This window comes from Hemitrygon akajei, chromosome 4 (assembly GCF_048418815.1).
Source record: "Hemitrygon akajei chromosome 4, sHemAka1.3, whole genome shotgun sequence".
Taxonomy (NCBI): Eukaryota; Metazoa; Chordata; class Chondrichthyes; order Myliobatiformes; family Dasyatidae; genus Hemitrygon; species Hemitrygon akajei.
This window is the reverse complement of record NC_133127.1, coordinates 59,394,923-59,408,179: the sequence shown is the minus strand read 5'-3', so window position 1 is coordinate 59,408,179 and position 13,257 is coordinate 59,394,923.

The window sequence follows — 13,257 nt, the reverse complement described above, 5'->3', positions numbered from 1 at the left end:
TTCCTCATCTGATAACCCTTTCATTCCTGGAATCATTCTTGTGAACCTCCTCTGGACCCTCTCCAATGTCAGCACACCTCTTCTAAGATGAGGAGCCCAAAACTGTACACAATACTCAAGATGAGGCCTCACCAGTGCCTTATAAAGCCTTATCATCACATCCTTGCTTTTTTATTCAAGACCTTTTGAAAGAAATGCTAAGATTGCATTTGCCTTCCTCACCACTGATTCATCCTGCAAGCTATCTTTTAGGGAGTTCCACACAAGGACTCCCATGTCACTTTGCAGCTCAGATTTTTGGATTTCCTCCCATTTAGAAAATAGTCTACACATTTATTTCTACTACAAAAGTGCATGACCATGCATTTTCCAACATTATATTTCTTTTGCCACTTTCGTGTCCATTCTTTTAATCTGTCTAAGTCCCTTGCATCTTACCAGTTTCCTCAACACTAGATGCCCCTACACCAATCTTCATATCATATCTGCAAACTTGGCAACAAAGCCATCTATATCATCAACTAAATCATTTACTGTATATACAGCATAAAAAGAAGTGGTCCCAACACCGACCCTTGCGGAACACTACTAGTCACTGGCAGCGGACATACAAAGAACTTTTATTCCCACTTGCTGCATCCTACCAATCAGCCAATGCTCTAACCACGTTAGTAACTTTTCAGTAATATCATGGCTCTTAACTTGGTAAGCAGCCTCATGTGTGGCACCTTGTCAAAGACATTTTGAAAGTCCACTGCATCCCCTTTATCTATCCTACTTGTGATCTCTTCAAAGAATTCCAGGTTCATCAAGCAAGATTTTCCTTTAAGGAAATCATGTTGACTTTGTCCTATTTTGTCCTGTGTCACCAAGTACTCCATCACCTTGTCATTAACAATTGACTACAATATCTTCCCAACCACTGAGGTCAGGCTAACTAGTCTGTAATTTCCTTTCTGATGCCTTCCTCCTTTCTTAAAGAGTGGAGTGACATTTGCAATTTCTCAGTCCAATGATCTTTGAAAGATCATTTCTAATGTCGTTCCAATCACTAACACTAACTCTTTCAGAACCCTAGAGTGCAGTTCATCTGGTCCAGGTGACATGTACTTTTAGGTCTTTCAGCTTTTTGAGCACCTTCTCCCTTGTAATAGTAACTGCACCCATTTGTCTTCCTTCACATACTACAATATCTGTCACACAGCTAGTGTCTTCCACAGTGAAGTCTGATCCAAAATACTCATTTAGTTCATCTGCCATCTCCCTGTCCCCTGTTATTATTTCTCTTGCCTCATTTTCTAGTAGTCCTATGTCCACTCTCATCTCTCTGTTATTTTTACATACTTGAAAAAGCTTTTACTATCAACTTTGATATTATTTGCTAGCTTGCTTTATAATTTCATTTTTTTTCCCTCTAATGATTCTTTTAGTTGCTGTCTGTAGGAATTTAAAAACTTCCCAACCTTCTATCTTCCCACTAAGTTTTGCTTTGTTGTATGCTCTCTCTTTAGTTTTTTTACATTAGCTTTGAATTCCCTTGTCAGCCCTGGTTGTACTATTTTTCCATTTGAGTATTTCTTCATTTTTGGAATACGCATGTCCTGCACCTTCCTCATTTTTCCCAGAAACTCATACCATTGCTGCTCTGCTGACATCTTTGCCACCAGCTTTTTCAAATTTCCTTTGGCCAGCTCCTCTCTTGTACCACTGTAATTTCCCTTACTCCACTGAATACTGCTATGTCAGACTTTACTTTCTCCTTATCAGAGTTGAATTCTGGAAGTTGAATTCTAAGTTGAAAGTTGAACTCTATCATATTGTAATCTTTTACCTTAAGCTCCCTAATTGTCTCTGGTTCATTACATAGCGCCCAATCTAGTATAGCTGATCCTCTAGTAGGCTCAATGACAAACTATTCTAAGGAGCCATCTCTTTAGGCATTCAACAAACTCATTCTCTCTTGAGAACCATTACCAACCTGATTTTCCCAATCAACCTGCATGTTAAAATCTCCCATGATAATCAATTAACACATAATCATACCTCTCTGCTGTTCTTATCTTTTCCTCAGTGTACTTCTGGTCTTGGCATTACGTGGTAAACGCTATCAATGGAATTAGAAAAGTAATAAAACAATAGTACATATGGTATTCAAAGTTTTTTTTAAATCTAGAAGTATCTTACTTGTGAACTGCAGTCTATTATGGCATGGAACCCAATATTTGGAGAGATTAGTATTGGAATTGGTTTACTTTTGTCACATGGATCGAGGTACAATGAAAAGTTTGAATTGTATACTGTTCATACAGATCAGATCATTACACAATGCTTTGAAGTAAAACAATAACATAGCAGAATAAAGCATAAAAGCTACAGGGAAAATGCAGTGCAGGTAAACGAAAAAGTGCAAGATCATAACAAGGAAGATGGAGAGGTCAAAAGTCCATCTTATCATACAAGAAGTCCATTCAAGAGTCTGATAACAGTGAGATAGAAGCTGTCCTTGAGCCTTGTGCATTCAGGCTGTATATCTATTGCCTGGTGGGAGAGAGGACAAGTTAAAATGGCTGGGTTGGATAGTGTCTTTGATTATGCTGGTTGCTTTACTGAGACTGCGCGAAGTATAGACAAGAGCCTATAGAGGGGAGGCTGGTTTCCATGATGTACAGAGCTGTTTCCACAACTCTGCAGTTTCTTGTTCTCACTTGAAGAGCAATCACCATACCAAGCCGTTATGCATCGAAAAAAAAAGAATGCTTTCTATGGTGCATTAATAAAAATTGGTAAGGGTGAACTGAGTACTGGAAAATGAAAGATGAAGTGCAAGATAATTTAATGGTAATTTTCAAAGAAAACTAGATATTTTATATGGTTACTTTTGCAGGATATTCAGAAAGAACAGGGAACAGAGTCTATTTAGATGCTATCACAAAACATACACAAGTTTTGTGCTGAGAGGTCTTTGAAAATGAAGGAGAAATTTGCACTTACATTTGATATCTTTGTGGATTCAGCATCCACCACACTAGTCATTATCTGCACATATCATCAGGGAAATTACACTTATTAAGGTAATGTACATAATAGCTGTTGGATGTTCCATGAATTTTAAGAATCATTTATGATGTGCGGTTATCAATAGTGACTGATCATTGAACAGACATACACAGAGGATTTTCGTTGCTGCATTCATGTTCTTTATAGGAGAGGTAGAAAAGATTGAGAAATCTCATATTCTTAATGCTTTAAGTACATGATTTGGCAAATAATGACAGCTGAATGCTTTTGCAAGGTTATAATTCCAGGAATGCATGTGCAGTATAGAAAAAAGTATAATGATCCCTCAAGGTCAATGAAAGCATCTTCAGGTGCCATAACCAGCCAAACATATCGTTAGTCTCAGCAAACGTTCAATGACTCATATCCTCATTATTCACCTCCTGACTATCGTGAATATTCAGGCCTCAAATCTGGCATTATATGCTTCACCTCAGCTTTATATTCTCAAATGAAAATTCTATACTTGCTTCTCTCACACTGCCACCCATTTAACCAAGATAACTATGTTGCTCTCATTAATCATGTGGCCATTGTACTGAACTCATAGTGAAACAACTTGGACACAAAATTTGACCGAAAATTCTGCCCTAACATGTCAATATGAGACAAAAGGATGCATACTAAGCTTTTCAAACATGCTGTAAGCAGAATGGAAATCCTGAGAAATCTGTTTCTACAAACATTATGTCCTTTCCTGAACCTCTGCAGTGCATCTATCATGAAAGATGGACAGGATGGTAGCATAGTGGTTAGAACAACACTTTAGAGTACCAGCAACCGGGGTTCAATTACCGCCACTGCTTGTAAGGAATTTGTAGATTCTCCCCATAAATGCGTGGGTTTCCTCCAGGTGCTCCGGTTTACTCCCACAGTCCAAAGACGTACTGACTAGTAGGTGAAATGGTCATTGTAAGCTGTCCTGTGAATAGGCTGGGATTAAATTGGGGGATGGCTGGGCAGTGCAGCTTGAAGAGTTGGAAGGGCCTATTCCACACTGTATCTCAACAAATAAATAAAATTTACAAATCAACTCAAGAGTGCAAAGATGTCTGATTCTGCCCCTGCTAAGCTTTTAAGGGTGGAAAACAATAGAAATGTGTCACCAGGTTAAAACCTAAAACCCATTTACTATCTTATCAGAATGCTGATACTTCAAATTTTCCCCCATAAAACTATTTGTTGTGCAAATGGTCAAGCATCAGACATTTCTATATTCATGGTTTTATAGAAAATGAATAGAGTGAAGAAAATATAATCAAAGGAGAAATTATGTCAATTAAATGTTTGCAAGTGGGACTTTTGTATTATAAAATATTGTGTGGTGAGACAAAATTTGCCAGCTTCTAGATTGTGGCAGTGTGGACTGATCTCTGTACACATTCTGAGTATTGTATTGGTAGTATGTTCAAAGCCCCCTAATGCATGGGTAATATTTAAAGTTCAGGAATGACTTGCAAGAGAACAGTGGAATGAGTTGATTAACAGTTCATAAGACTGTCAGAGTTATGAGCAGAATTCGAACATTCTCCCCAACAAAACTACCTAGTGATTCCTTCATGGCTGATTTTTCGATAACTGTATTCTCCTGCTTTAGAGTTATAGAGTCATAGAAAACTATAGCACAGAAAGAGGCCCTTTGACCCATTTAGTTCATGTTGAACCTTTTAAATTACCTCGTCTCATTGACCTGCACCTGGTCCACAATGCTCCGTATCTCTCCCATCCATGTACCTATCGAAACTTTTCTTAATGTTGAAATCAAAATCACATCCACCACTTGTGCTGGCAGTTCGTTCTATACTCTCACCACCCTCTGAGTGAAGAAGTTTCCCCTCCTGTTCTTCTTAACCATTTCGCTTTTCACCCTTAAACATGTGCTCTAATTGTAGTCTCACCCAACCATAATGGAAAAAGCCTGCTTGCATTTACCCTGTCTATAGCTCTCATAATTTTTTTATACACCTATCAGATCTCTCCTCAATCTTCTTTGTTTAGGGAGTAAAGTTCTAACCTATTCAATCTGTCCCTATAACTCAGGTCCTCAAGTCCTGTCAAAATCCCTGTAAATTTTTGCTGTACTCTTTCAATCGTATTTACTTCTTTCCTGTAGGTAGGTGACCAAAACTGCACACAATTCTCCAAATTATGCGTCACCAACATCTTATACAATTTCAACGTAACATCCCCATGTGTGTATTCAATCTTTGATCTATGAAGGCCAATGTTACAAAATCTTCCTTTATGACCCTATCAATTTGTGACACTGCTTTCAATAAATAATGGACCTGTATTCCCAGATCCGTAGGTTCTACACACTCCTGAGTGCCAATCTACTCACTGTGTAAGAACTACTCTGGTTGGTCTTCCAAAAGTGTAGCACCTCACACTTGTTTGCATTAAATTCCATCTGCTATTTTTCAGCCTATTTTTTTCAGCTGGTCCAGAACCCATTTCAAGCTTTGATAATCTTTCTCACTGTCCACTATACCCCTAGTCTTGGTGTCATCTGCAAATTTGCTGACCCATATTGTTGATATAGATGACAAACAACTATGGACCATGCACTGATCCCTTTGCACTCCATTAGCCACAGGCCCTCAGTCAGAGAGGCAACCATCAATTACCAGTCTCTGGCTTCTCCCACAAACCCAATATCTAACCCATTTTATTACTTCATCTTGAATGCTGAATAACTGAATCTTTTTAACCAACTTCCCATACTGGACCTTGTCAAAGGCCTCGCTGAAGTCCATGTTTACAACGTCCACTGCCTTGCTTCACTGCCTTTTCTGGTAACTTCCTTGACAAACTCTGTAAGATTTCAGTGGGATCTGACATACCACACAGAAAGCCATGCTGACGATCCCTAATCAGTCCATGTCTATCTAAATACTCACATATCCACCTCCGAGAATAACTTCCAATAACTTTCCTCCTACTGATGTCAGGCTCACCAGTCTATAATTTCCAGATTCATTCTGAAAGCCTTTCTTAGACAGCAGAACAACATTAGCTATCCTCCAATCCTCCAGTACCTCACCTGTTGCTATGGATGAGTGAAATATCTCTGCAATGGAAACTTTGTTGAGTCTTTGCAAATACATAATGATAGCTGGTTCTTCACATGCAAAGATCAGGAGGGAAGAAGAATCCTCAGGAACAATGGCACAATCGTTGGTGACTATAAAGGCCAACTCTGGATCAGTAGGGACACAGGAACAGCTGGGATGTGATTGCTTATGTAGTAGGATCCTTCCTGTGTCTCCTCTTCTCTCCAGCAGTCACTCTTCTGGATTCCTCAAAATTCTTGGCTGCAACTACATATCAATTAAATAAAAGCATACATGTGGGAGATGGCTTTAACTGGTGTATTGATATTGCAGCGAGAGAAAGAGAGAACAATACGTATGTAAGGGTTTTTTATGTTACTGCGTGTGTTAATCAAAATGGCTTTTTTTAAATTATAAAAATGCTTCTTTGTTATGCTAACTGGTGAGAGAGTGCTTTCTCTCGAAGCTTGTTTGGGTTATGATTGCTGATAATGGGAATTGTATTCTTTTGTTAACCAATTGGGATAGATGTTATTCGTTCTGTGGGTCTGTGAGCTGTAATTTCGCGGGCTTTTGGGGTGACGGTGTGAGGGGGTTAGAGGGAGAAGACGCGATGTTGTAAGCAGGGCGACAGAACACCCCTGAGCGGAGGTCTGAGGCCCAAGGTTTTCGGCAAGGAGAGGAAAATAGGACAGATTTGTGTGGAGTGTCTGGTCGACCACCATTGTTGGTCCTAGGCAGCGGGTCGAGGAGGTTGGAAGGGATCGCATGGTGGCAAGAAGACTTCGTTAACTGAGCTCCAACGGGTTGTGCACGAAGTGGTTGAACTTTGATAAGTTTGGCGCCTTTTACTTTTCCTTTTATATTGTATCTCTATTAAGTACATCGTTCCAGTAAGATCTATAAAGTGTAATCATTTAAACGCATATGGTGTACTGTCTGTTATTTGGCGAGGTGGGGACTTCACACAGCATCCACACAAGCTGATTACCCAGTTTGGTGGGGCTGAAGGCTGCTCCCCCTAGACGGAAGCGAGCTGAGTGAGCCTGAGGCTTACCAGGAGGCTACATTGTGGGTGCTCGTCCCGGATTGAATTTTACTGGAAGCTGTGTGATCGCCCTCTTTAAATTACGCGTGCTGTGGGGACGGAAGGCTGGTGTGCCTCTGTGCGATTGGTTATCATTGCATGTGTGTTGGGTAGGGTGGCGGTTGGTACCCCGGAGGTTGTTGTTCGCGTTCAGTCTAGCGCTGACAAAGTGGTGATGGGACCATGGGCTGTCCATACTGTTAGGAAAGAATGTTCCAGCTAAGGTAGGCTACACCCGGTTGTTTAAATAAGGTCCAGTCCTAAAGGGGCGGAGGTGTGGGTGGAGCGGACCTCTACATTGTTAGGTGAGTGGCAGTGCTTGGCTGAGGGAAATTGGCAGGAGATTGGTGGAATGTTTTCAGGGCAACTTCTTTGGCTAGGGGGGGCAGATAAATTGTTTGCGGTGCCAGGGGTATCAGTCCAGGGGATCAGCCCCTCCCTCAGTTGTTCAGCAGACCAACGAGGTGTTGGGAAACTTAGAGGAGGCCCAGTGGGGGAACGGCTTGGGGTCTCTGGGGGAGCACGTTCCCAGCAATGTACCAAGGAACTCCCAAAAGGAACAGACCCTATCGCTGAAGGCTTAGAGGGACCACGCACTCAGGTGTTGTTATGGATGGATGGAAGCCAAGTTAAAGCCATCCTCGACACTGGGGCACAGGTCAAGTTGCTGGACAGTTCGTTTTACAACCGGTATTTGAAGCATTTACCCTTGACAACATTAAGGGCACTGGAGATTTGGGATACCAGTGCCGGTGATTATCCAGACGATGGCTATTGGTCAGTGAAAATGGAGTTCTTAGAGGCCAATATGGGGGTGACTGAGGTTTGTGAATTGTTAATGCTGATGTGTTCGGACACTGTTGAGACGGGCAGCATTTCGATTCTGGAGAGGACCAACACCCTGCTGATGAGGATGCGCCTGGGGGCCTGCCCGGAGGAGGTGGGTGAGAGCTGTTTGGAGGCATTGTTGATGTACCCAGAGTTTCGAGCTGCTTGTGCAGACGTATGTAGCAGTAGTGGGCCGGTATCGAATTCAAACGAGAGCTGGTGGTTGTACGGCCTGGGGGAAGTATCTGAGGGTGAGACCCTCTTAGTGAACGCTCCAAAATACCACGAGAGAGGGGAGTTGACCGCTGAAGACACCTCAGTGAGAGAGAGGTCATGGCGACTGGCCCCTTGCAGTCGTGGAAGACGTAGGCAGCGTGTGTGTGGATTATAGTACTCTGAAGAGGCGCATTGTCATTGACCAGAATACGGCCCTGAGGGCCAAAGAGGCGATTGCCCATCTGAGTGGTGTGAAGTGGTTTAAGGTGCTGGATCTGAGGAAAAGATGTTGCCAGATCCCAATGAGTGAGGCCGACATGGAGAAGTCGGCCGTTATAGGTCCCCTAGGATTCTTCCAATCCGAAAAGATGCCACAGGGCTTATCCGGAGCCCTTGCAACCTTCCCGCTGGGTGTGGGGAAGACTTTGGGGGATGTGGAGGTGTTTGGAGTTTTGGCGTATGTAGATGATCTCCTGGTATTTGGATCTGCCTCGGAAGAATATGAAGTGAGACTGTTGCAGGAGCGGCTGAGAACCAGAGTTAAAGCTTTCTCTGGATACATGCCAGGTCTGGCAAAGGTTGCAGCTCGTGAGTGACTGTCTCTATGGGATCAAGTTTGAAGTGAAGATGGAGAGACTGAATTCTCAGCAGAGACTGGAGAAAGTGATCTGGAACTAGTTGGAAGATTTGCAAGTTGGAGAAGACAAAGAAAGTTGTCTAAGGGTAGCAGAAAACCGAGAGCCCAGAGAGGGGAGTTTGAGGAGGTGAAGAAATTGCGGACAGCTCTCGGAAGAGAGAAGTGAAAGCTTGAAGGAAACCTGAAAGTTGACCTGGAAGAAGTCATTAGGGAGAAAAGGCTGGAGATAAGTTAAGTGAACACTGAACTGGAGGCTGACCAATCTATAACTGCTGCTTTTCAGGTCGGGGTGGAAGAAACCATGAATGGCCCAGCAAAGTCAATATGTACTGTTTGCCATGGTGACGATGGCCACTCCTATGGGTGTAATATTGTCTGTGGGTGTGCATTTTGAACTTTTTGGTATTCCGAACAGATTTTGGCCAAGTTTTCAATCTGTTTATCTAGTCCTGGCCACCGAGTGTAGCTCCGAATGAGACTATTCATCTTGACTTGCAGATTTTCTAACATTCTGGTGCTCATTTTAGAGGGAGCCACAACACAACATCAGCATTCCTTGACATGCTGACAGTTCATCTTGTCTCACTGAGATCTCTGGAAGCATTGGGTTACCATGAGTTGGCCATCCTTGCATGGTGATTTCATAGATTTCTGACAATGTCAAGTCATTCCTTGTTTCCCTTTGTATTTCGGAATTTGCTACCAGCAATTGGTCCACCAGTGCAGTGTGGAACACTTCTACTAGGTCACAGTATGAAGAGGATTTTTTCTAATGGTAGCTTAGAAAACAGCCTGTTGTAGTCAGCCTCTGAAACTATAGACAAAGCTGACCCTGTATCCAGCTTCATTTTCAGTTTTACTCCAGAAGCATCTATTCTGATCCATATGATTTTGTGATCTGCTTCAGTAATACTACACAGTTCTAGGCATGACATCTCACCTTTGTCAGACTCTGTGTTGTCTGACTCTGTTTTACATTCCGAAACTTTGTGCATTTGCTTAGTTTTGTGTCTGAAACTTTTCACTTGGTGAGGTATTTGTCTCTGGGTTGTGCTTTTTTCTGCTTTGTACACTCTCGGTATGTGACCTTGTCTGTGACACTTTCTGAAAACTTTTTCTTTGAACTAACAGCCATTTGCATCATGGGAGGATTTACCACATCAATAACATTTTTGGCTTCTTGCACCATTCAGAGAAATTTTGTGCATTTCACATTCTAACCTCCTTTTCTGTAGTTCTGCTGCATCCTTTGCTGTAGACTCTAACGATAGTGCAGTGGTCAATGCCCATCTCTTTCTGCCTTTAGCCTCTTTGAGTGCTTTGATTATGCATGCCACATACAAGCCTGTCCCTTAATACATCTGGAAGTCCATCTCTATAGTCACAGTATAGGGGACTTTTGTGCAGTTCTACAATTTATTCAGAAATGCTTTCCTTTTGTAAAATCTAAATCTCTGAGCTATTTCCAGCAGTTTAGGCCTCAAGTGATTTTGTAAAACTGTGACAATTTCATTGAGCATTTTGCTTGTTGGCTTTTCAGGGGTTACTATGTTGCATAAAACCATTAGATATAGGAGTAGAAGTAGGCCATTCAAGCCATCGAGTCTGCTCCACCATTCAGTCTTGGGATGATCCAATTTTTCCAGTCATTCCCACTCCCCTGCCTTCACCCCATACCCTTTGGTGCCCTGGCTAATCAAGAACCTATCTATCTCTGCCTTAATTACACCCAATTACATGGCCTGCACAATCAGTCATGGCAACAATTTCCACAGATTTACCATCCTCTGACCTAAAGTAATTTCTCTGCATCTCAGTTTTCAGTAGACGTCCTTCAATCCTGAAGTCATACCCTCTTGTCCAAGAATCCCCTACCATGGGAAATAACTTTGCCATCTCTAATCTGTTCAGGCCTTTTAACATTCAGAACGTTTCTATGAGATCCCCCTTATTCTCCTAAAGTCCAGCAAATACAGCCCAGGAGTTGCCAGATGTTCCTCATACAATAACCCCTCCATTCCTGGAATCATTCTTGTGAATCTTCTCTGAACCCTCTCCAACGTCACTATATCCTTTGCAAAATAAGGAGCACAGAACTGCACACAATACTCCCAGTGTGGTCTCACAAGTGCCTTATAGAGCCTCAACATCACACCCCTGCTGCTATATTCTATACCTCTAGAAATGATTGCCAACATTGCATTTGCTTTCTTCACAACTGACTCAACCTGGAAGTTTACCTTTAGGGTATCTTGCACAAGGGCTCCCAAGTCCCTTTGCATCTCTGCATTTTGAATTCTCCCCATCTAAATAATTGTCTGCCAGTTTACTTCTTCCACCTAAGTGCATGACCATACACTTTCCAACATTGTATTCCTTTGCCAATTCTTTGCCCATTCGTTTAAACTATCTAAGTCTCTCTGCAGGCTCTCTGTTTCCTCAACACTACCCGCTTCTCCACTTATCTTTGTCTCATTGGCAAATTTAGCCATGAATCTATTAATACCGTAGTCCAAATCATTGACATACATCGTAAAAAGCAGCAGTCCCAACACCGACCGCTGTGGAACTCCACTGGTAACTGGCAGCCAGCCAGAATAGAATCCCTTTATTCCCACTCTGTTTTCTGCTGACCAGCCAATGCTCCACCCATGCTAGTAACTTCCCTGTAATTCCATGGGCTCATGTCTTACTGAGCAGCCTCATGTGCGACACCTTGTAAAAGGCCTTCTGAAAATCCAAGTACACCACGTCTACTACATGTCCTTTGTATACCCTGCTTGTAATTTCCTCAAAGAATTGCTATAAGTTTGTCAGGCAGAATTTATCTTTCAGAAAACCATGCTGGCTTTGGCCTATCTTGTCATGTGCCTCCAGGTACTCTGTAATCTCACCCCAACAATCAATTCCAACAACTTACCAGCCACTGATGTCAGTCTAACAGGTCTAAAGTTGTCCTTCTGCTGCTTCCCATCCTTATTAAATAGCAGAGTAACATTTGCAATTTTCCAGTCATCTGGTACAATACCAGAATCTATTGATTCTTGAAAGATAGATGCCTCCACAATCTCTCCAGCTACTTCCTTCAGAACCCAAGGGTGCATTCCATCAAGTCCAGGATATTTATCCACCCTCAGACCACTAAGCTTCCTGAGCACCTTCTCAGTCGTAATTTTCACTGCACAAACTTCACTTCCCTGACACTCTTGAACATCTGGTATACTGCAGATGTCTTCCACTGCAAAGACAGATGCAAAATGCATATTCAATTCCTCAGCATCTCTCATTACAATAACTCTAGTGTCATTTTGTATTGGTCCTATATCTATCCTCGACTCTCTTTTACCCTTTATATATTTAAAAATGCTTTTAGTATCTTCTTGAATATTAGTTGCCAGATTCCTTTCATAATTCATCTTTTCCTTCCTAATGATCTTCTTAGTTTCCTTCTGCAATTTTTTAAAGGCTTCCCAATCCTTAATCTTCCCACTAGCTCTGGCTTCCTTGTTTGCTCTCTCTTTTGCTTTTACTTTGGCTTTGATTTCACTTGTCAGCCATGGTAATGTCCTCTTTCCCTTTGAAAATGTGTTCTTATTTGAAATATATCTGTCTTGCACTTCCCTCATTCTTCACAGAAACTCTAGCCATTGCTGCTCTGCTGTCCTTCCTGTAAATGTCCCTTTCCAGTCAACTTTGGCCAGTTGCCCTCTCAAGCAACTGTTATTTCCTTTATTCCACTGAAATACCGACACATCGGGTTTTAATTTTTTTTCCCTCTCAAATTTCAATGTGAACTCGATCATATTGTGATCATTGTTTCCTAATGGTTCCTTAACCTTAGGGAGTGTACGTTCCAGCACCCATTAAGCTAAGAAACATAGGACTTTCTTTCCTCCTCCATGTTGTTTGCATTATAATACAGTTCAACCCTCTTAATCTTGACTCACAGCCTTTGTTAGCACTATCTAATTTGTCAGCTTTTCTGACTAAAGACATCACCACATTATTTTCACATTAAATTTACCGTACTAGTTGCCCATCTTACACTCTGTACTCTGCAGTTACTCATGCATCCCCTTTGTTAGCATCTGTAACAGCCTTCTCTGGTTCTGTTTAACTCTTGCCTTTCACTTCCTCATCCCCGTAATCATCCCATAACTGTTGGTGCAGTTGGTGACATTCTCTGACATTCAGGTTCATACTCGTCACCAATTTGTTGTGTCATTGCAACAATATATCATTTAAATAAAAGCACACACATAGGAGATAGCTTAACTGGAGTAATCAAATTGGAGAGAGAGAGGAGAGGAGAGAGAGAGAGAGAGAGAGAGAGAGAGAGAGAGAGAGAGAGAGAGAGAGAGAGAGAGAGAGAGAGAGAG